The sequence below is a fragment of the Staurois parvus genome, unplaced genomic scaffold (genome assembly GCF_062004578.1).
Source record: "Staurois parvus isolate SC_StPar_1 unplaced genomic scaffold, SC_StPar_1.0 ptg001921l, whole genome shotgun sequence".
NCBI classification, from domain to species: Eukaryota; Metazoa; Chordata; class Amphibia; order Anura; family Ranidae; genus Staurois; species Staurois parvus.
In genome coordinates, this window is record NW_028319717.1 from 23,561 (window position 1) to 45,292 (window position 21,732).

The 21,732-nt window shown below is 44.7% G+C and overlaps 1 long non-coding RNA gene across 1 annotated transcript; it reads left to right on the forward strand.

Annotated features, from left to right (window-relative positions):
• Window positions 1-3,387: 3,387 nt before the first annotated feature.
• Window positions 3,388-19,914, forward strand: LOC149433266 (uncharacterized). The gene is made up of 2 exons (XR_016308857.1): window positions 3,388-3,591; window positions 19,517-19,914. It is a non-coding gene; the product is annotated as an uncharacterized LOC149433266 (long non-coding RNA).
• The last annotated feature ends 1,818 nt before the right edge of the window (window positions 19,915-21,732 follow it).

Here is a 21,732-nt window from a genome sequence, read left to right on the forward strand (position 1 = left end):
CTTCCTTCCTTCCCTACTTAATTGCCAGCTTCCCTTCACTCCCATCCTTTCCCTTTCTTCGTTCCTTCCTTTCTTCCTGCCTTCTTTCTTTCCTTCCTTCCTTCCTTTTTTCCTTCCTTCCTTCCTTTTTTCCTTCCTTAATTCCTTCCTGCCATCCTTCCTTCCTTCCTGCCATCCTTCCTTCCTTCCCTACTTAATTGCCAGCTTCCCTTCACTCCCATCCTTTCCCTTCCTTCCTTCCTCCCTTCCTTCCTTCCTTCCTTCCTTCATTCTTTCCTTCCTTCTTTCCTTCCTTCCTTCTTTCCTTCCTTTCTCCCTTCCAGAAGGAGGAAAGGAAAGAAAGAAGGGAGGAAGGGAGGAAAAATGGAAGGAATGAGAAGGAAGGTCTTCTCTTGAAGTGGAGGGAGGGATAGATTGATGGATGGGATTAAAAAAAGGCAAGAGGGACATTCCTTTTATACCTTCTTCCTTCACCTGGCCCTTTTCCTTCCCTTCCCTCCTTCCTTCCTTCCTTCCTTTCCTTCTCTCCCTTCCTTCCTTTTTTCCTCCCCTCATTCCTTCCTTTTTTCCTTCCTTCTGTCCTCCCTTTCTTCCTTCCTTCCTTCCTTCCTTCCTATCTTCCTTCCTTTCTCCCCTCCTTCTTTCCTTCCTTTCTTCCTTCCTTCGTTCCTTTCTCCCCTCCCTCATTCCTTCCTTCCTTCCTTCCTTCCTTCCTTCCTTCCTTCCTTTCCTTCTTTCCTTCCTTCCTTTCTTCTTTCCTCCCCTCTTTCATACCTCCTTCCTTTCCTTCCTCCTCTCTTTTCCTTCCTTCCTCTCTTCCTTCCTTCCTTCCTATTTACTTCCTTCCTTTCCTACCTACTTGCCAGGTTCCCTTCACCTCCCCTCTTTTCCCTTCCTTCCTTCTTTTTTTCCTTCCTTCTTTCCTTCCTTTTTTCCTTCTTTCCTTCCTTCCTCCCTTCCTTCTATCCCTCCCTCCCTTAGGAAGAAAGGAAAGGAAAGAGAGAAAGAGAGAAGGGAGGAAAGATGGAAGGAATGAGAAGAAAGGTCTTCCCTTGAAGTGGAGGGAGTAATAGATTGATGGATGGGATTAAAAAAAGGCAAGAGGGACATAAGGATGGAAAATTTTTAAGAAAGGAAAGAAAGAAGGAAGCAAGGGAGGAAAAAGGGAAAGGAAGGAGAGGATAAGAAGAAAGGAAGGAGAGGAAATTAAGGAATGAAAGGAAGGGAAAGTAGAAAGGAAAAAAGGGAAAGTGAAAGGAAGAAAACGGAGGCAGGGAAGGAAGGGAAGATCATTATAATTAATGAAGGAAGGAAACAAAGAAGGAGATGAAGGAAGGAGGGAATGAGGGAAGGAAGGAGGGAAGGGAAAGAAGAAAAAGAAAAGCAAGGAAGGAGGGGAAGGAAGGGATGAAGATGGGGAGAGAGGAAATGAAGAAAGGAGAGGAAAGAAGGAAAGAAGTTTGGAAGGAAAGATGGATGGAAGGAGGAAAGGGAAGAGGAGGAAGGGGAAGAGAGGGAAGAAGGAAGGAAGGAAGGAAGGAAGGACGAGAAGGGATGGGAGCAAGGAAGGGCAAGAGGGACATAAGGATGGAAATAATTAAGAAAGGAAGGAAGGGCAGAAAGGAAGGAAGCAAGGAAGGAAAAAGGGAAGGGAGGAAAAATGGAAAGAAGGAATGTGAAGAAAGGAAGAAAGAAAGCAAGGAATGGAAATGAAGGAAGGAAGCGAAGGGATGGAGGGAAGGTAGAAAGGAAAGAAGGCAAGGGAATGGAAAGGAAGAGAAGCGAAGGAAGGGAAGATCGTTATCATTATTGAAGGAAGGAAGGAAAGAAGGAAGGAGGGATAATGATAGGAGGGAAGTGTTACCGTGTAGATTGGATTTATTATCATTGAACGAGTGACCAGTAATTGTTGGTGTGAGGATATTTATTCTTAAATGCAAGTTCTGATAAAAATATTAATGTGATTAAAACTGCGACGAGAACGAAATCGTAAACACACACACACAGGGATTGCAAATACACGAAAACATGTTTCCCTCCTCAAAAATCCTTTCCTTTATTTAGTTGTAGCTTCCTAAAACCTTTTAAGGCTAAACATTAAAAAAGAGAGGCAAGGAAAGAAATAAAAGAAAGGAGAGGGGAGGAAGGAATAATAGAAAGAAACATGAGGGAGGAAGGAGATAGCAAGGAGGGAGGAAGAAATTTAGCAGGGAGAATGCAGAAATACAGAAAGGAATATAGGAAGGGAGGAAGGGAGTGTGGAACCTGAGAAGGAGAAAGGGAGGGAATAAAGTAAAAGAGTGAAGGAAGACGGAAGAAAAAAAAGTAAATTGAACAAAGGCAGAAGGAAAGGTTTCTGACTGTCTTTTCTATTTCCGTTCACACATCAAGGATGAGTAAAGAAGAAACTAAGAAGTAAAATAAAGGGATAAATGGATAGCGAAGAAGAGGAAAGGGAAGGAAAGCAGGGAGGTCATTCCTGCCATGCCTTTCCTCTATTTTCATTTTCCTCCCTCACTATCCTCCCTTCCTTCCTTCCTTTTTATCTTCCTTCCTTCTCTCCTTTTTCATTAATGATAATGATCTTCCTTGTCTCCCTTCTCTTCCTTTCCTTTCCTTTCCCTTGCCTTCATTCCTTTCAAATTTCCCTTGCATTCCTTCCTTGCTTCCTTTTTTTCTCTTCACATCCTCTCTTTTCCTTTTTTCTTCTTGCTTCCGTTCTTACTTCTTTTCTGTCTTCTCTCCCTTCCTTTCTTAATTATTTCCATCCTTATTTCCCCCTTTCTCTTTTTGCCTCCCTCTTCTTCTCTTCCCTTTCCTTTCCATCTTCCCTCCTTTCCGTCCTTCATCATCCTTGGTTGCTGCTGAGAGGTAGAGGAAGTAAGGGACCAGCGCCCTCGGCCTTGCCGCGTATAACATAGCACGGCTTGCTGCTATTGGGGCAGAAACTTGATGCTATATGTGTGTGTATGACCTTTTTTTCTCTTTCAGGCTGGAATGAAACTAAAGATCTCATCTTTGAATGTGAGGAATGTAGTGTCTGCGCCTAGAAGGGCGGCAGTATTGAGATTCTTGTCCTTAGTACCAGGGGACATACATTTCCTTCTCCTGCAGGATGAGCCTCATCAGAGGAATTGGGTACATGGTCCAGCCTTATGGTCGGCGGGTTCTCAAAAACAATGAAGGTGTTGGGATCTTGTTATACATATATGCCCCCTCAGTTAAAAAGGATAGAATTTCCTTTTTTGAGAAGCTGCGGCTCTTTTTGGGGGGCAGGGAGCCCCTGATAGTCTGTGGAGACTTTAATTGTGTGTTGGGTGTGGGGGATAGGGTGCGAAGGGGTGGTGGGAGGGAGGGAGAGGGGTGGGGGGGGGGAGGTGTTGGTGGTGGTGTTGACAGGTCTGGGAAACTCCTAAAGACACAGATCTTGGTCTGGCAGATGCCGGGAAAAATAAAGGATTGACATATTTATCTGCCAATAATACAGTTAGCTCTCGTATTGACTTTTGTTTTTTGTCTAGAGACTTCGTGACAGATCCCTTTGCCGTTCAGCGGGCACCGTTCACGGATCATGGCCGGATTGAGTGTGAAGTAAGTATGAAGACTGATGAGAAATGCAGTGTTCTGATGAGTTCTTTTTTAAGAAAGCGTTTGCCTGAGCTAAAGCAAGGTGCGGCTGTGTTAGCGATAGACTTTGAGAAAGCGTATGATAGGGTGGCGCATGATTTTATGTCTGCGGTGTTGGAGAAAATGTGAGTGCCTGCGCAGATGATTGGGTGGGTAAAAGCATTGTATGCAGGTATCACGAGTAGAATACAGGCTAATGGATGGGTGTCTGAGGGCGTGAATGTACAGTCGGGTGTGAGAAAGGGGTGCCCGTTATCCCCCGTATTTTTTGTATGTGTAATAGAACCTTTAATAAGATTGATTGCAATGGAATGGCTTGGTGATACCTGGTAGTGGAGGGAGAATGTTGAAAGTTATTGGTTATAATGTCATGGAAATTTTGTATTGTTGGTCAAACTTTAAATGTGTCATATATTCGTGTTATTCATATGTCTCTCGTGTGGCTTAATTAAAGCTCTGAAGGCTGCAATTGGGCCATGCGCATGTACAATGTATGTATTACAGTACTCAGCTCGGTAATGGATGAGATGGCAGATCTGCGCTTATAGACCGGCGTGTATACCACCATGGTATTCGATGCGAATCAGCAGCATAGTACCACATGGACTTAATAACGCAAAGCGCCAAGCGGTACAAACTCCGCGTGTAGGCTTATGCATATCTTACAACCCATTACCAATCTGAACTGTATCCGGATGGATGTGTTTTAATAAAGATCGTATCGGGCCCATCCAGGTACAGACTGATATTTCTAGGGAATGCTTGTACAGAGAATGGACATTCTGCTAGGAGCTGGGAAATATGCTCTCCAGAGAGGGCTCATGGGGGGTAGGGGAGGAAGTCTGCTGACCTCAGAAGGCTCATGGGGGAGGACCAGTGATAGATAATAGGAAAGACTCCAATCGGAATGTACATCCTGTGTATAGGCACTCCCCATTGCATTGTTCGGTGGGAGGGGATTGACTTTATTCATGTGGGGGGCATGTGTGTGCTTGTAATAAAACCGAGGGCTGAGTCTGAAGCCGGCCCTTATGTGAATTCAACCATCAACCTGAAGGTGTCTTATGATCATTTCCAGGTATAAGGAGCTCCAATCACCCACATTTCAACAGAAGCTAAAGTAGTTGGATGGGCAGGAATCGTGTAGTTTAGCTGCAGTCGTGGTAAGCGAGATTCGCACAGCTTTATGGGGGATTTCTGCGCATCCAACTGCGAGTACTCACGGTAAGGAGAAATTCGTTAAAGCGAATTTCCAAGACAGTTTGGCGAGCCTGGTGGATACTAACGCGTATTCTGGGATAGCTAACCAAGCACGAGGGGGGAATGAGCCATTATGAACTAGCAAAAAGTATGCCGGCACATTTCAGGTCTCTCTGCCATTAAGAGGATCGCTTTTTGCGCGCTCGTGTGGCTGATTTCGCTCTCTGTTAGCTAACAAGATTTACCGTTTAGCTTTGTCCTAAAATCTTGATCTGTGGGTGAAAGACGAGGGTTTTCTCTGCTGAGAGCAGCAGAGGGGTGGGTTTGGTTGGCTGGATTTGGTCAAGTTTAAAAATCTTCCAACCAAAAATTAAACGGGTATATGTTTTAGTGGGTAAAAGTTGTTGCATAGTGTTAGGTAAGTATTTGCAGGTTGTAGGTACTGTGGTGATTGTTTTACCCCCCTCCACGTGAGGTAATTATTACAGTGCTGAAAGGCTTAGGTTAATTGTTAACTGTTGTAAGATCTTTGTGTGTATGTAATTGTCCAGTGTATGTTCTGTCCAAAAGTCTTTTTTTATGTAAGAAGTTAGAGGCAATTTTGAGGCTAGTTTCTACCATGTGCTTCCCTGTGGGGGGCCATTTTCTTGACTAACCACATGTGCTGCTTTGTTTGGCAACCAGTTGTGAATGCCATGTGGCTTCTCCACCATTCCTTTTTCCAAGTTTCGCTTTGAGTGTCAATGATCTCTATGCAATGTGCATGAAGTTTCCTATATGCATTTGACCCATTTTGTGTTTGTAATCCAAATTTTTTTACAGTTTAATTTGTTTGCTTTTAGCTTTAAATTTGCGTATTGCCAGCCAATTTAAAGTGTGTTAAGCGAGTTTTTCCCTCGAATGTTCCACATTTAGTGAGCGCAGTGAAGTCTGGGTTTTTGCACATAGATTTCTTGTTAAAAATAGCTCCTTATTGTAAAGCGGGTTTGTTTTAAAGCTGCTGCGTTGCGTGTTTCGCATCCAGCAGACTTTTTGTGTAAACGGTTTTAGGTGGTTGCAGCGAAGATTGCGTGTGTAGCGCAGGTCGTTTAGAGGCGCTGATAGGAGTGATTTTTGCGTCAGCAACAAGGTTACTTTTGGCGCAGTTTTTCGGTTTACCTCTGTGTAATTGTTTTACTGTGAAACGTCCCGTGTTTTTCATAAGGATCCACTTTGTCCTTTTTAATGGTTTTTCAGGTTGAAAAGGGTTTTTTCTGTGTATTAGGAAAGTTTTTTCTTTACACAAATTTCCTAAAGGTCAGTTAGCAGGTTTCCGGCCAACCAGTGACCCCTAAGTAACATCCAAGAACCCCTCCTTTTGTTTTGACTGGTGTTAGCTACTGTGTGCAGGGAGAGAAAAGCCACTTTCATCATTGTGCGGTGTGGCCTGCCAAACACAGTGGGTGATGAGAACCACATAAATTACGCTGTGCAAGTGGGCGGTCCAGGGAAGTGTAACGCTTAGCCTGGTTACCACAAACACTTCGGGTGGTCAGGATCACATAAATTGCGCTGTGGGATTGATAGGTGTGCTCTCAGTCTGACCGCCACTTGATGCGCTTCGGGTAAGTATCACATAAATTACGCTGTGCTGGGAAAGTGGTGGAATCAGGCCTCTCGGTAGGATCCCACCGAGTGCTCCAGGGGGTAAACAGGTACCCGTGACTAGTCATGATGGGCAGTAGTCAGTCCATGAAGAGAGAGGGGGAGCCAGCCCTCTTCAGGGTAAGGACAGCTGCACAACTGATGAAGGTGAGTTTGGGGGGAAGGTCTACAGAACCCCTCAAAAGGTGGAATAAATGGTCGAAGGGTACCAGATGGGAAATTCCCTGGGAAGGTACATTTGACGCATGGAGGTGGGAAAAATTCATCTCTGAATTTGGACCACAGATGCAGGCATCAGAACTAGAGATCGCACAGCTATGGCTTCACAGGTCAATCCGATTAGGGAAGCAGGGCATACATAAACTGGTGTCTGTCCGGAAGAACCAGGTGATGTATACCTGGCCTCCAGAGGGAATAAAACAGGAGGATCCGGTGTCAGAGGTGGAGGAAGCTCTTTCAGGGCTGACTCTACTAAGGCAGGCAGGATCAGGGTCTGCTGGGGTTCCCGATCAACCAACAGTGGCTGAGAGAAGTATAACTGCACCTGTCTCTTCTGCTAGTGATGTCACTCTTGACGTACCTTTCGTGTCTTCTGTCTCTATGCCTCAGCCTCTACCTCTCCCTTCTCCCTGCTTCACCCCAGCTCCTTCTGTTTCCAACTACGAAGTCTTCTCAACAACCGATTTGCAGACTATCTGTGAATCAAGGGGAATAGACACCCGGTTAAGAAACAGGGCGGATTGCATCAAAGTGCTACGAACCACTGATCAGACCCCTGCCCCCCAGCTATACCCTGATCTGAGGGACCTCAAACCTGAAGGTGCAGTAAGCGAGGTGGTTAATCTAAGCCCACCGATGAAGCTGGGCAAGCCCTTGCACTCTTCCCGGACCGAGGCCAGTCAGGGTGCAGCAATTTTAAGATCCTCCCAATGCACAGGGTGTCGGCCCAGATCCATCTTTTTCTCGAGGAATTAAAATATCCCCTCCCTTGCCTCATCGACACCGGTGCAGCCAGAACAGTCTTGCGAAAACAGGACATCCAAGGCAAGGTACCCCTCTCAGGGTAAAGCACACCGACGGTAGGTCTCACAGGTCAAATGGTGTCTCTACAGTCCACCAAACCACTCCATTGCAGGTTAGGTCTGCACACTGAGGCTGTCAGGTCAGTGCTGGTCTCAGATGACGTCCCCATCAATCTTTTGGGAACGGACATCTTGTCAGACATTCAAGCTGTCATTGAGTTCACCCCATCGGGTGTTGTGGTGAGTAGTGCCCTGTCGGAAGAAAGACTGTGCACATTGTTGGCCCTACCTTATCTCACCGAGGCTACATATTGTCTGGAGTTGGACGTATTGGCTGAAGTTGACCCCAAAGTTTGGGCGGCAGATAAATATGATGTGGGTCTCTTGCCGGTACCTCCAACTACAGTCAACATCAGACCAGGAAGCGTATTACCACAACTACCACAATATCCTTTAAGTGTAGCTCAAATGGACAGCCTAAAAACCCAGATCGACCATTATCTACAGATAAAGGTCCTCACCCCAACCCAGTCGCCGTGTAACACACCATTATTCCCAGTAGCCAAAAAGACAGCACCGGGTCAACCGACCACCTACCGGCTGGTACATGACCTGAGAGCGGTAAACAAAATCATCATCAGTGATGCCCCTTTGGTGCCCAATCCACACACCCAATGCAAAAAATTTTACCTTCATTGATCTGTCAAATGCGTTTTTCTCGGTACCCCTGGATCCCCAGTGTCAGTACCTTTTTGCCTTCTCCTTCCAGGGCCGACAACTTACCTGGACCCGTCTCCCCCAGGGGGCGGTAACCAGTCCCTCGGAATACAGCTGCAAGCTGAAAATCGTGTTAGATCAGTGGACCCCATTGAATCCAGAGGTGGTATTGTTACAGTATGTTGATGACTTGCTCCTCTGCTGTCCCACTAAAAAGGATTGTTATCAACATACTGTTTCATTACTCAACCATGTGGCGTCAACGGGCAACAAGGCCAGCAAGGAGAAATTACAACTCTGCCAGGAGAAAGTCATCTTCTTGGGGCATTGTATTTCTCAGGGCACCAGGCACCTAACAACCCAAAGAGTGCAGACATTGCAAGACCTAAAGAGACCCAAAAACCGCCGTCAGCTGAGAGCCGTCCTCGGCCTTATCAACTACTGCAGAGATTGGGTCCCCAATATCTCGGGCAAACTTGGTCCCCTGTATGAGCTGACATCCAAAACACCTTTTCAAATGTCAGATGACGACTGGTCAACTCTTCAAGATTTGACTCAGGAACTCTCAATAGCACCAGCCCTAGGTCTATCCAACTATGACCTACCTTTCTACCTTTTCTGTCACGAAAGTCAGGGCCATGCAACCGGAGTACTAACCCAACTTCACGGAACCAAGTACCACCCCATCATGTACCTATCGACCGCTCTGGACCCAGTCATCAAAGGGTCCCCGGGTTGTGTGAGGGCAGTGGCTGCTTGTGCTGTCCTTGTCCAAAAAGTGGGTGACATCATTTTGGATTCACCCCTCACACTCTACACTCCGCACTCGGTGCAAGAGATCCTAAACCAGGTCCAAACTAAACATCTCTCTGCAGCAAGATTGACCAAATACGAGGTAGCCCTCCTAACTCCTACTAACCTCTCTATCAAACGATGCACTATTCTTAACCCAGCTTCTCTTCTTCCTGTGTTGGAAGACGAGAAGGGGGGGAGGACAACAAAGACAGTGCTAAATCCTGCAACCCGACTAACAATACCAACACCTCTTCTACTAACATGCCTTCTTTGTCCACTACTAACCTCTCTTCCAAAGGACACAACTGCATTTCTTTGATGGAACTGGAGTCAGCGGCGATCAGCCCAGTGAAGGAAACGGCACTACCGGAAGTGAAAAATCTTTTTGTCGATGGGTCCAGGTACTACACCCAAGACGGTAAGCCCCACGACTGAAAGTGATGTTGTGGAAAAGGGCTCTCTGAACGTACATATGTCAGCTCAGGAAGCTGAGCTGTGGGCACTGGCCAGGGCATGTGAGTTACATGAAGGTCAGAGGATTAATGTGTATACGGATTCGAGGTACGCGTTTGGTATTGCACATGACTTTGGTCCCATCTGGAAAGCGAAGGGATTTCTCACAAGTTCAGGTAAACCGGTGAAGCATGCAGAACTGATTGACAGGTTGTTCATTGCTTTCGGCCTGCCACGGGAGATTGCTGTTCTTAAGGTGAAGGCTCATACCACTGAGACTAGTGTGGAGGCATGTGGAAACGCCGGCAAAGGCCGGTGCACTGGTTCAGGAAAGGGGGGTTCTGATGCTGGCCATCCCTTCAGAGGTTTCGTTAGACGAGTTTAAAAAACTGCAATCGCAGGCGGGTTTGCAGGAGAAGGCTAGATGGACAGCAGCAGGAGCCTCCCAAGGGTCGAATGACATTTGGTGCCTGAACAAAAGATGGTGTTTGCCAAAGTCCCTTTTCCCCATGATGGCCCACTTGGCTCACTACCCTGGGCACCAATCTAAGACGGCTATGTGTGCGTTGGTAGACGAGCATTGGATTGCACCTGGGTTCAGTACTGCTGCAGCTACCTTTGCAGCTTCTTGCCTAGTTTGTGCCCTACACAACCCTGGCAGAACGGTAGTAATACCCCAAAGGCACTCACCAAAACCTGAACGCCCCTTCCAACGCATCCAGATCGATTACATCTCGTTACCAAAGAGTGGGCCGTACGAATACGCCTTGGTCTGTGTAGATATGTTTTCAGGCTGGCCTGAAGCGTGGTCCGTCACATGTGCCAACGCTAGTACCACGGCGAAGAAAATCCTGTCTGAGGTTGTGTGCCGCTGGTGTCTACCTGAAACCATCGAGTCCGATAGGGGGTCACACTTCACTGGACAGATCTTTGCAGAGGTATGTAAAGCCCTTCACATCAACCAAGGGATACACACCCCGTATCACCCCGAGAGTAGTGGTAAGGTTGAACGTCTCAACGGAATCCTTAAAAACAGGATCTCCAAAATCATGGCCGATACCAAAAAACCTTGGCCTGAGTGTCTCCCCATTGCCCTCTATTCCATCCGGAATGCCCCTCGGCAACCACATGGGCTGTCACCCTATGAGGTGTTGTTTGGGGGACCTCCCAAAACAGGGTTGTACTTTCCTCAACAGTTGTCGTCTTTGCATTCACAGCTTACAGGTTATGTGCAATCTCTGCAACGGGAGCTGCAGAAGATACACCATCGGGTTCGCGAATCGCTCCCCGATCCAAATGCAATAACAGGTGTTCTTTCTATTGAGCCAGGTGATTGGGTCGTCCAAAAGAAACATCAAAGAACCGGACTCGAGCCACGGTTCACCGGACCATACCAAGTCCAGCTGACGACACCTACCTCACTCAAGCTCGAGGGACGAGACAACTGGGTGCACGCAAGCCACTGCAAGAAGCTTTTCAGCTACACCAGAGAATGAGGGGTGTCATTTTCCTTTTTCTTTTTGTTTGTATGTCTTGAGGAAAAGACGGCAGATACCCCAACCTTTTATTTAAAATGCATCTGCGTTTAGCCAGAACCGCCAACAAAACCAACTGTTGGGTATGATCTAAGCCCCCACCCAGTCGTCACATGTCCGCAATGGCCGCTGTTCATGCCCTATATGACATCCGCGTCGGCATGAAAAAGCAAGGGACCCCTGGTCAGCCCCCACGTAGACATTTGTCGGTAGAACTTAATGACACATTTTTAGCAGGTAACATCAGTTTTAGCACCAATATTAGCTCTTGCTCCTGTAGGACCCTCGTCAGTCCATTATGGGTAACTGGACAGCTAGGCAACCCTCAGGTGTGCTTTAACATCAGCTTTGGCACAGGTAACAAGTTTGTTGGGACTACCACCTGTGAGGGCGGTATAACTGTCAATCTGTATAACCAGACTTCCCTTTTGAGTAACCACACTGACCAACCAGACCACGTGTGTTGGAAGGACGGATGTGATTTGCAGACTGAGGGAGCAATCCCCCAGTCTGTGCAACTGTTGCTCAGTGCCAGAGGCCGAACGAGGAACTCCTCCTGCTCTGCTCTGACAGGTCCATACTATTTTCTGTGTGGTTCGGCAGCCTATAGAACACAAAAGGTTTGTGTGCCCTCATAAAGCTAGTCCCCGCATTCTATGTAGTGATGGATCATGAAGAGTTGATGGTCCACAAGAAGGTAAGGATGGCAGGGAGAGTTCGCAGGGAGCTGTTCTCTGAGGGCGACCAAGCATGGGCTTGGTTCCCCTCATGGACAGGTTGGGGAATAGAACTTATGAAGCGCTTGAACAATTTTTCTGTCATCGTGGATAGTATGTTTAACAAACCCGTAGAGGCTGTCAGAGAAATTGCCCAAGAACAACGGCAGATGGGAATTTTAGTGCTTCAGGAGAAGATGGCCCTTGATTATCTTTTAGCCGCCAAAGGGGGGTTCTGTGAGTTCATCGGAGAGGATTGTTGTACTTGGATAGAAGACACCGATGACAAGGTCCAGGCCCATATGGACAAAGTTAGTGAACTATAGGGAAAAGCTATAGCTATAGCTAGTGAGGGTTGGAATCCGTTCAAGGGTTTGGGAGGATTGGGAGATTTCCTGTTCTCCATCGGATCTTGGTTGAAGGAAGTGGGAGTGTATATCCTGATGCTTCTCTTTTTCCTCTGCCTCTTATATGCCGCGGTGAGATGTTCCTGTTGCCTCATCGACCGTGTAAGCCAAGCTCGGTCAGACGACCACATCTCCATGCCCGGCTCCTGGGATCCCACTCCAACCAGGAAGACCTCACCAACCAACCACCTTCTCTACAGATTACGTCCTGGCTTCCCTCTAATTTATCTCCCTGAAGACCACATTCTCCAAGACCTCCAAGCAAGCTTCAAGCCTCATCATGGTTTGTGTCTGCGATTTGGAAAACTGTCTGGGTCGAGACCAGCCTTGTGTGGCCCCGTCTGCAGGGGCAATTTGAGAATCTGCTGCTGGATCTCCCCAGACCACCGTGGGATCACAAGCCTTATTCATACCACAAGTCTGTTTGTGGTTATTGCAAGAGCCTTCCTGTAGTGAAGGTTCCAACGATCTGGAGGATCATCGCTTCAATCAAGCCTGTTTGCGTTGAGTTTGCGTCGGGTCTTGTTGTTTAAGGTACCCCGTGGAGCTTTATTCTCAGGGACAACTACAGGAACTCTTTGAGGTTTTGAGACTACACCCATCAAGCTGAAGAAGATCAAGAAGGGACACGAGGAGAATATGATAAAAATATGATGTCATGGAAATTTTGTATTTTGTATTGTTGGTCGAACTTTAAATGTGTCATATATTCGTGTTATTCATATGTCTCTTGTGTGGCTTAATTAAAGCTCTGAAGGCTGCAATTGGGCCATGCGCATGTACAATGTATGTATTACAGTACTCAGCTCGGTAATGGATGAGATGGCAGATCTGCGCTTATAGACCGGCATGTATACCACCACGGCATTCGATGCGAATGCCGCTGGCGGTAGACCGCGGGCCTGTATCCACATATCAGCAGCATAGTACCACATGGACTTCATAACGCAAGGCGCCAAGCGGTACGAACTCTGCGTGTAGGCTTATGCATATCTTACAACCCATTACCAATCTGAACTGTATCCGGATGGATGTGTTTTAATAAAGATCGTATCGGGCCCATCCAGGTAGACTGATATTTCTAGGGAATGCTTATACAGAGAATGGACATACTGCTAGGAGCTGGGAAATATGCTCTCCAGAGAGGGCTCATGGGGGGGAAGGGGAGGAAGTCTGCTGACCTCAGAAGGCTCATGGGGGAGGACCAGTGATAGATAATAGGAAAGACTATGCTCCAATCGGAATGTACTGTGTACTGGGCACTCCCCATTGCATTGTTCGGTGGGAGGGGATTGACTTTATTCATGTGGAGGTCATGTGTGTGCTTGTAATAAAACCGAGGGCTGAGTCTGAAGCCGGCCCTTATGTGAATTCAACCATCAACCTGAAGGTTTCGTATGATCATTTCATAAGGAGCTGCAATCACCCACATTTCAACAGAAGCTAAATGGGCAGGAATCGTGTAGTTTAGCTGAAGTCGTGGTAAGCGAGATTCGCACAGCTTTATGGGGGATTTCTGCGCATCCAACTGCGAGTACTCACGGTAAGGAGAAATTCGTTAAAGCGAATTTCCAAGACAATATGGATGACGTGACCGTGGTGTGTAAGAATGTGGCAAGTCTGAGGAGTGTGAAGTTGTTGATTGACATTTTTTGTATGACAAGTGGATGTAAAGTAAATGTAGGGAAGAGTGAGTGCAAGTTTTTTGGTGAATGGGGTGAGACTGGGCAGCATGGAAAGTACTGGAAAGTATGTAAAGGAGTGTGAGAGTGTTAGGTGTTAAGTTTGAGAGTGATCTGTTTGGGCGTGAGAGTTGGGAGGATATGTGGCTGGGAGGGTGCAAAGTAAAATCAATATGTGGTCTTTAAGGACTTTAAATTTCAGTGGTAAAGTTCTAATTGTAAAAGCAGTACTTTTTCCTTTCTTGTGGCATAAATATGCCAGGTTTTCCCCGCCCAAGATAGAGTCTAGAAGAGAATTATAAGACAGATCTTTATCTTTTTTTGGTCCTTTAGGGCAGAAAAACTTAAGAGAGAGAAAGTGGTGAAGAATGTGATGAAAGGTGGGAGAGGAATGGTATGTATGGAAAGAGTGTTGTTTGTGCGTATATTGGGATGTGTGTGGCGTTGTGCGGGAGAGAGAATTTGGCAGGATGCATGATGAGGTATGTGGGTGGTAATATTGTGAGAGACTTCCTTAAGGCCTCCTTACAAGCTTTCGGAGTCCATGGTTCTATACGAGAATTGAGAGAGGGATGCATAAGTTTGGGTTGGATGGGGTGAAGAAGGATGAGTGGCGTGAAGTTAAAGAAAGTGTTGAAAGTGTTGGATGAAAGAGAAGAGATGATATGGATTGGAGGTTTGACGGTTGCGGAGAGTGAAAGGATGTGGAAGAATGTGGGGATGAGAGAGATTGAAAATAGGCAGAGTGATATAGCGTGGATGGGGGTGCGTGGATGTCTGCCGGTAAGGGTGTTTCAGCGAAAGAGAGGGATGAGTGATTCTGAAAGGTGTCCGAGAGTTTGGAGAGTGTTTATCGTTTGTTTTGGGAATGCGAGTTTGGATAAAATGATTGTGGGGTTGTCTGGAGAGGGAAAGTTGTCTTATGAAATGGTGTTGTATGGGTTCCTCTGTGAATCAGAGGATCGCAGCTATTCTCTGGTCATTAACATTTTATGACACTCAGGAGATCAGCGGAGAACATGTTTTCCGCTGATCATCTCAGCGTTCAGAGAATCTGTCATTGAAGAACACAGAAACGGCCAGTTTACGAAGTGCAGATTCAGCACTTCACTGGCGATCTTTGACAGAATTCTCCCTCCCAGATTCTCCAGCCCAGAGGTGGAGAATAACGGAAAAAGGAGAGAATTCTCCATGAAGGAGAACTGTTATCCACTTCTACTTCCTTTTTTCCAGCAAATGTCACAAGGCCGCAAAGAACAGGTTAGAAAAAAAAAATGTATTATATATTTGTGTGTATATACATGTAAAGATACATATATATATATATATATCTCTATGTACACATGCAAAATATGTTGTCGCTTTCTTACCTGCAAATCATGTGACGTTTCATATTTTGAGTATAATCCTTGTACATTTTTTAATTTTTGTTTAATCTAATGCTTCCTGACCGCCCTGTAGCAGAAATATTGCTACCGGATGGCACGGTTGCGCAAAATCACATATCTATGCAATTTGTTATTTCCGTGTAAGGGGTCATTTCTGTCAATCACTGTGATTACTTGCCAGTGCCGGGTGATTGCTGAACATTTACAACAGTGATGGAGAACTGTTATTAAACAAAAAAGTTCTCCTCCCTGTCAGTTCATGCACACTGTTTTGGATAGCTTGCAAAGCACAGGCATTCAAACCAATGTGATTACAGTGAAGCACAAACACAAGGCCTCCTAGTAAAATGCACATAATTAACTCTTTCATCGCCCCTCATGTTAACCTCTTCCTGGCCAGTGCCATTATTATAGTGTGAGTCCTTTTTTTTTAATAGTTATCACTATATTAATGTCATTGGGGATGTCAGTGACACCAAGTCAGTTCCCCCCAGTGTTAGAATGTCCTCCGCTGTCCCGCTATAAGTCGTTGATCGCTGCTATTACTATTAAAAATAAAAAAATCCCGCAATATATACCGCCATTTGTAAACACTATAACTTTCAAGTAAACTAATTAATTTGCATGTATTGTGTTTTTTTTTTTCACAGACATGTAGCTGAATACATTTTAGTCTACATTTATGATGAATGGACGGGGGGGGGGGATGTACTGAAGTGTAAGTACATTAATACACACACAAAGATATATAATATGTATGATAGCAAAATGCTTGAAAATTTTTTAAATTACATATATATAATAATTATTATTTTCAGATATCTTAAAAAATGGATAATGAGGAGGACATCCTTACAGCTATAACAGCTATTGCAGCATCAGCTGTTAGTATTGCACAAGATAGGATCAGAAATGTTAGGATCAGACAGCCTCGTGTGTTTCGTTCACGTGTAGTCCTAGATGAGCTGTCTGAAAATGATGTTGACATGTTTCGACTGAACCGTTCGGGGGTTCAACCTTGTAGCTGACGAAATTGAGACCCTGACAAGGAGATCAAATGCCATATCTGCAATGGTAAGGTTATTAGCTGTCCTAAATTATTTGGCTACGGGTAACTTTCAGCCATCATGTGCTCGCATTGTTGGAATTAGTCGTCCCATTCCTGAAACCAGTTCTGAAAGCCATCAAGAGACATGGATAGTCGCCGGCTCTGTGCATCTATTTCGCCAGCTCGTCAGCATCTATTTCCCTAGAACCTAGGAAGAGTGGCAAGAGGTGAAGTTAGGATTTTTCCAACAAGGAGGAATGCCAAATTGCCTGGGAGCCATAGACTGTACACATTATATTGCGCTGATACCACCACAAAAGAGAGAAGAGCAGTTCAGGAACAGGAAAAGCTATCACTCTTTAAATGTTTAGGTGGTGGTGGACTCCCACCAGCGCATTATGAGTATCAGATCGGGGTTTCCAGGAAGTTGCCACGACAGCCATATCCTGCGGCAGTCAGCTCTCTATGAACGATTCGAAAGAGGACAAATGCCAGAGGGCTGGCTAGTGGGTATTACCTTCTCTAATTCCTCTTTTTTCTTTATTATTTCCTGCATTATCTCTTTAGATATATTCATTTTATGGGCCTGTTCAAGATTGGATATTTCATTTAAGAGTCTATTAATCTTTTCCCCCCTTTCTCTTTTCTTTTTTGTCCCTATTGCAATGAATAATCCTCAAATATAAGCCTTACACCACACCCACACCATTGCAACCGACACCTCCTCTGTATCATTCTCTTCGAAAAATCTTTTAATTTCTATCGCGATCTTTCGCTTGATCTCCTCATCCAGATTCTTCTGTGCCTCATTCATCCGCCAAGCAAATCCTCCTCTCTCCTCTCTACCCCATCTTGACTTCATTGCGACTGGGGCATGATCAGAAATAGAACTTCCTCCAATTTTTGCTTCCACCACAGTATCTATAAATTGATGTTCTACCAATATATAATCCAATCTGGAATAAGTCTCATGAACCTGTGAGAAAAATGTGTAATCTCTATCTTTCATATGCCTAACTCTCCATATATCCACTAATTGATATTCATTCAACGATTTCTTTAATATTTTCAGGGACCGACTCTCCTCCCTCCTCACACAAGAGGTGGTATCCATCCGTAGGTCCATGCAAATATTAAAGTCCCCGGCTACTACCAAACGACCCCTTTTAAAAACCATAAATTTCTTCAATACTTCCCTCAGAAATATCTCCGGTTTCTTATTTGGGCAATATATACTAGCCAGTGTACACTCAATTTCCTGCAACTTACCCCTCAGAAACAAAAACCTTCCCTCTGGGTCTATTATTCTCTTTTCCACCTCAAACCTTATATTTTTTGCAAAGCCTATAGCTACCCCTTTTGCTCTTTTAATAGATGAATCCACATAATACCATGTCGGGAAATATCTAGTCCTCAGCCTAACCTTCGACTCCATCTCTAGATGTGTATCCTGCAAAAAAAACACCGATGATGTTCTATGTTGCAACTCCCTAAATAATCTAAATCTCTTCCCAGGGCAACTCAGCCTCTTTACGTTATAGGTTACAAACTGAACTTCTTCCATATAAACCCACTCCTCTTATCTCTCTCTTTCCTTCTCCCCTCCTCTCTTTTGCTGAGTGTTACCCTCCCTAACCCTCTCCCCCCATGCCTCCCCCCCCCCTCCCCTCCCCATACCATCCCAGGCCTCCTTTGCCTTTGGATCATGATCCTCCTCTGATCCCTCCCTAGGGGTTCGGCTCCACCCATGACCGCTCACCTTCCCCCCCCTCCTCCCTGGTTTCTCCTTGTCTATTGACTCTCTGTTTCCTCTTCTGACCAGCTGCCACTTTCCTTCCCGAAAAGTACATAACTCTCCCTCCTCCACTTCCCAACCCGGTATCACTAATCTCTGCAGTCCAAGTTTATCACAGAAATCTTCCATATCTTCTGGGAATCTTAATATTGCTGTGATTCCATCTCTCCAAAAATAAAAGTAAAGCTTTAAAAATCAACATGAAAGGAAAAAATACTAAAAGGAGTGGGTCTAAGAGTTCCAAATCTAGCACGATTAAAAAGTATGTATCACAAGGAAATTTGACCCCAGAAAGATTGTTGGGAGTAAGTGAAAAAAGTGAATTGGAAATAAGTCTGTATTATATTGGAAAAAGAGACAGGATGGCACCTGAGGAACTTCTCGCTCTTTAATTGCACTGGGATCCTTCTCCTTCTTCCGCTGCGGTTTGGCCCGGTCTTTCTCCTTGATGCGCTGGTCGGTGAGGGAGATTCTCCGCTTCATCACCACATACTTCCTCGTCTTCTTTGCCTTTCCCATGCTGCTGCCGGCGCACTACCGCTCGAGACTATCCCTGGGACCGTCAACAATTAAAGGAAGGGATTGAATCAAGAGAAATTGAAAGAGATCTGCAAATACCTAATAAAAAGGAAATGGCGGAGATGTTCAAAAATCTGGAAAAATCAATAAAGCAAGAGATGGGGACAATTCGGGAAGAATTGGGGCAAATGTTAACTAGGGTGGAGGAAATGGAGGAAAAGGTTCAAATTCATTCCCAAATTGTCCCAAAATTAGAGAAATGGATAAAAGAAGATAGAAAAGAACAAAAAATACTGCTTTTTATGATGGAAGAACAAGAAAAAAGAGAAAGGAGAAATAATCTTAGAGTAGGAGGAGTCACAGAGTTGACAAAGGGAGAAGATTTAAAAGAACTAATTGACAAAATTTTGAGTTCCATAATGGATAAACCAGACGTGGAGACGTTTAAATTGGATGGAGTCTATAGGATAGGAAAATATCAAGAAGAAAAAAGATCAGAAAAACCAAGAGATATAATTGTTAAATTCCTTGACTTTGTAGATAAAGAAAAGAAATGGAAAAAGATCAAAGGAAGAAACAAATATTGCATATGGAGGGAAAGATATCCAAATTTTCGCAGATCTAACAGCAGAGACTCTGAGAAGAAAGAGATCACTGAAACCCCTATTAGAATTGATGAAAAAGCATAATGTGAAATACAGATGGGGACGTGCAGTGAGTTTATTCTGTATTGCGTATTATGATCGCATTAAACTTGGTGCTGAGGTGGCAGAGGACTCGTGGCTCTGCAGATATTGGAAAGCATGGGCGGTGACATAAGGCTATCAAGAAGCCATGATTCTTGCCAGATACATATGATAGTTACCTTATTTTGGTGTTTTTTTCCTTAAAGATGTGTGTCTTCCAGGATAAAATACGATAAAGAGCTTTTATGATTATGTTCTAATGCTTGTCTGATTCCTTTATAGGAGTATAAACTGTTTCGGTGATGGGATGTGCGGTTCTACAGGGAAAGTCGTAGGTGTGAAAAATTGTATAGTGCATAGGGTCAGGAGAATTATGACTCACAATGAAAACATCATATGGAGCACGAAAAAGAAGAAATCCTAAAGAAAGTATGGGATTCCAAGTCTAAAGACTTCTGAAAACTAAAGAAGCTAAAATAATGACAAGATACACAGTTTTGCATTGTTTATATTTTGATATGCAGATCATATATGTTGCTTTTCTGATAACTGTACCTTTTTGGAATAAGAAATTCCGTTCTTTGGTTTATGATGTATTTTGATTTTTGTGCAATTATAAAAGTTGTAAAATATTTTTGTACTTTTCTTAATAAAAGAATGAAAAAAAATCTTATCGATTACCGAGCTGAGTTCTGTAATACATACATTGTAAATGCGCATGGCCCAATAGCGGCCTACAGAGCTTTAATTAAGTCAAACGAGAGACATATGAATAAAACTAATATATGACTCATTTAAAGTTCGACCTGGAAATACAAAATTTCCATGACATTAGTTCCCTGCTTACTTGCCAGATTCCCTTCACTCCCCTCCTTTCCCTTCCTTCCTTCCTTCCTTTCTTGCTTCCTTCCTTTTTTCCTTCCTTCCTTCCTTCCTTTCCTTCCTTCCTTCCTTCCTTTTTTCCTTCCTTCCTTTCCTTCTTTCCTTCCATCCTTCCTTCCTTTTTTCCTTCTTGCCTGCCTTCCTTCTTTCCTTCCTACCTACTTGCCAGGATTCCTTCACCTTCCCTCCTTTCCCTTCCTTCCTTCCGTCCTTCATTCCTGTCTTTCTTCCTCCCTTCCTTCCTTCCTTCCTCACCTCCCTCACTCCTTCCTTCCTTCCTTTCCTTCTTTCTTCCTTCCTTCCCTACTTAATTGCCAGCTTCCCTTCACTCCCATCCTTTCCCTTTCTTCCTTCCTTCCTTCCTTCCTGCCATCCTTCCTTCCTTCCTTCCTTAATTCCTTTCTTCCTTCATTCCTTTCTCCCCTCCCTCATTCCTTCCTTCCTTCCTTCCCTCCCCCATTCCTTCCTTCCTTTCTTTCTTCCTTCCTTCCTCACCTCCCTCACTCCTACCTTCCTTCCTTTCTTTCCTGACATACTTTTTTCCTTTCTTTCTTCCTTCCTTTCCTACTTAATTGCCGCCTTCCCTTCACTCCCATCCTTTCCCTTTCTTCCTTCCTTTCTTCCTGCCATCCTTCCTTCCTTCCTTAATTCCTTCCTTCCTTTCTTCCTTCCTTCCTTTCTCCCCTCCCTCATTCCTTCCTTCCTTCCCTCCCCCATTCCTTCCTTCCTTTCTTTCTTCCTTCATTCCTCACCTCCCTCACTCCTTCCTTCCTTCCTTTACTTCCTACCATCCTTTTTTCCTTTCTTTCTTCCTACCTTCCCTACTTAATTGCCAAGCTTCCCTTCACTCCCATCCCTTTCCCTTCCTTCCTTCCTTCCTTCCTTCCTTCCTTCCTTCCTGCCATCCTTCCTTCCTTCCTTCCTTCCTTCCTTTCTTCATTCCTTTCTCCCCTCCCTCATTCCTTCCCTCCTTCCTTCCCTCCCCAATTTCTTCCTTCCTTCATTCCTTCCTTCCTTTCCTTCTTATCTTTATTCCTTCCATCTTTCCTTCCTTCCTTTCCTCATTTATTCCTTCTTTACTTACTTGCCAGCTTCCCTTCACTCCCCTCCTTTCCATTCCTTTATTCCATTCCTTCCTTCCTTCCTTCCTTCCTTTTTAACCTCCTTCCTTTGTTACTTCCATCCTTCCTTCCTTTCCCTTCTTTCCTATATTCCTTCCTTCCATCCTTCCTTTCTTCTTTTTTTTTTTATACCTTCCTTCTTTTCTTACTAGGCAGCTTCCCTTCACTCCCCTTCCTTCCATTCCTTTTTTTTCCTTCCTTCCTTCCTGTCCTTCTTTCCTTCCTTCCTTCCTTCCTTCCTTCCTTCCTTCCTTCCTTTCTTCCTTCCTTTCTCCCCTCCCTCATTCCTTCCTTACTTCCCTCCCCCATTCCTTCCTTCATTCCTTCCTTCCTTTTCTTCATATCTTCCTTCCTTCTATCTTTCCTTCCTTCCTTTCCTCATTTATTTCTTCTTTACTTACTTGCCAGCTTCCCTTCACTCCCCTCCTTTCCATTCCTTTATTCCCTTTCTTTCTTCCTTCCTTCCTTTTTTCCTTCCTTACTTGTTTACTTCCT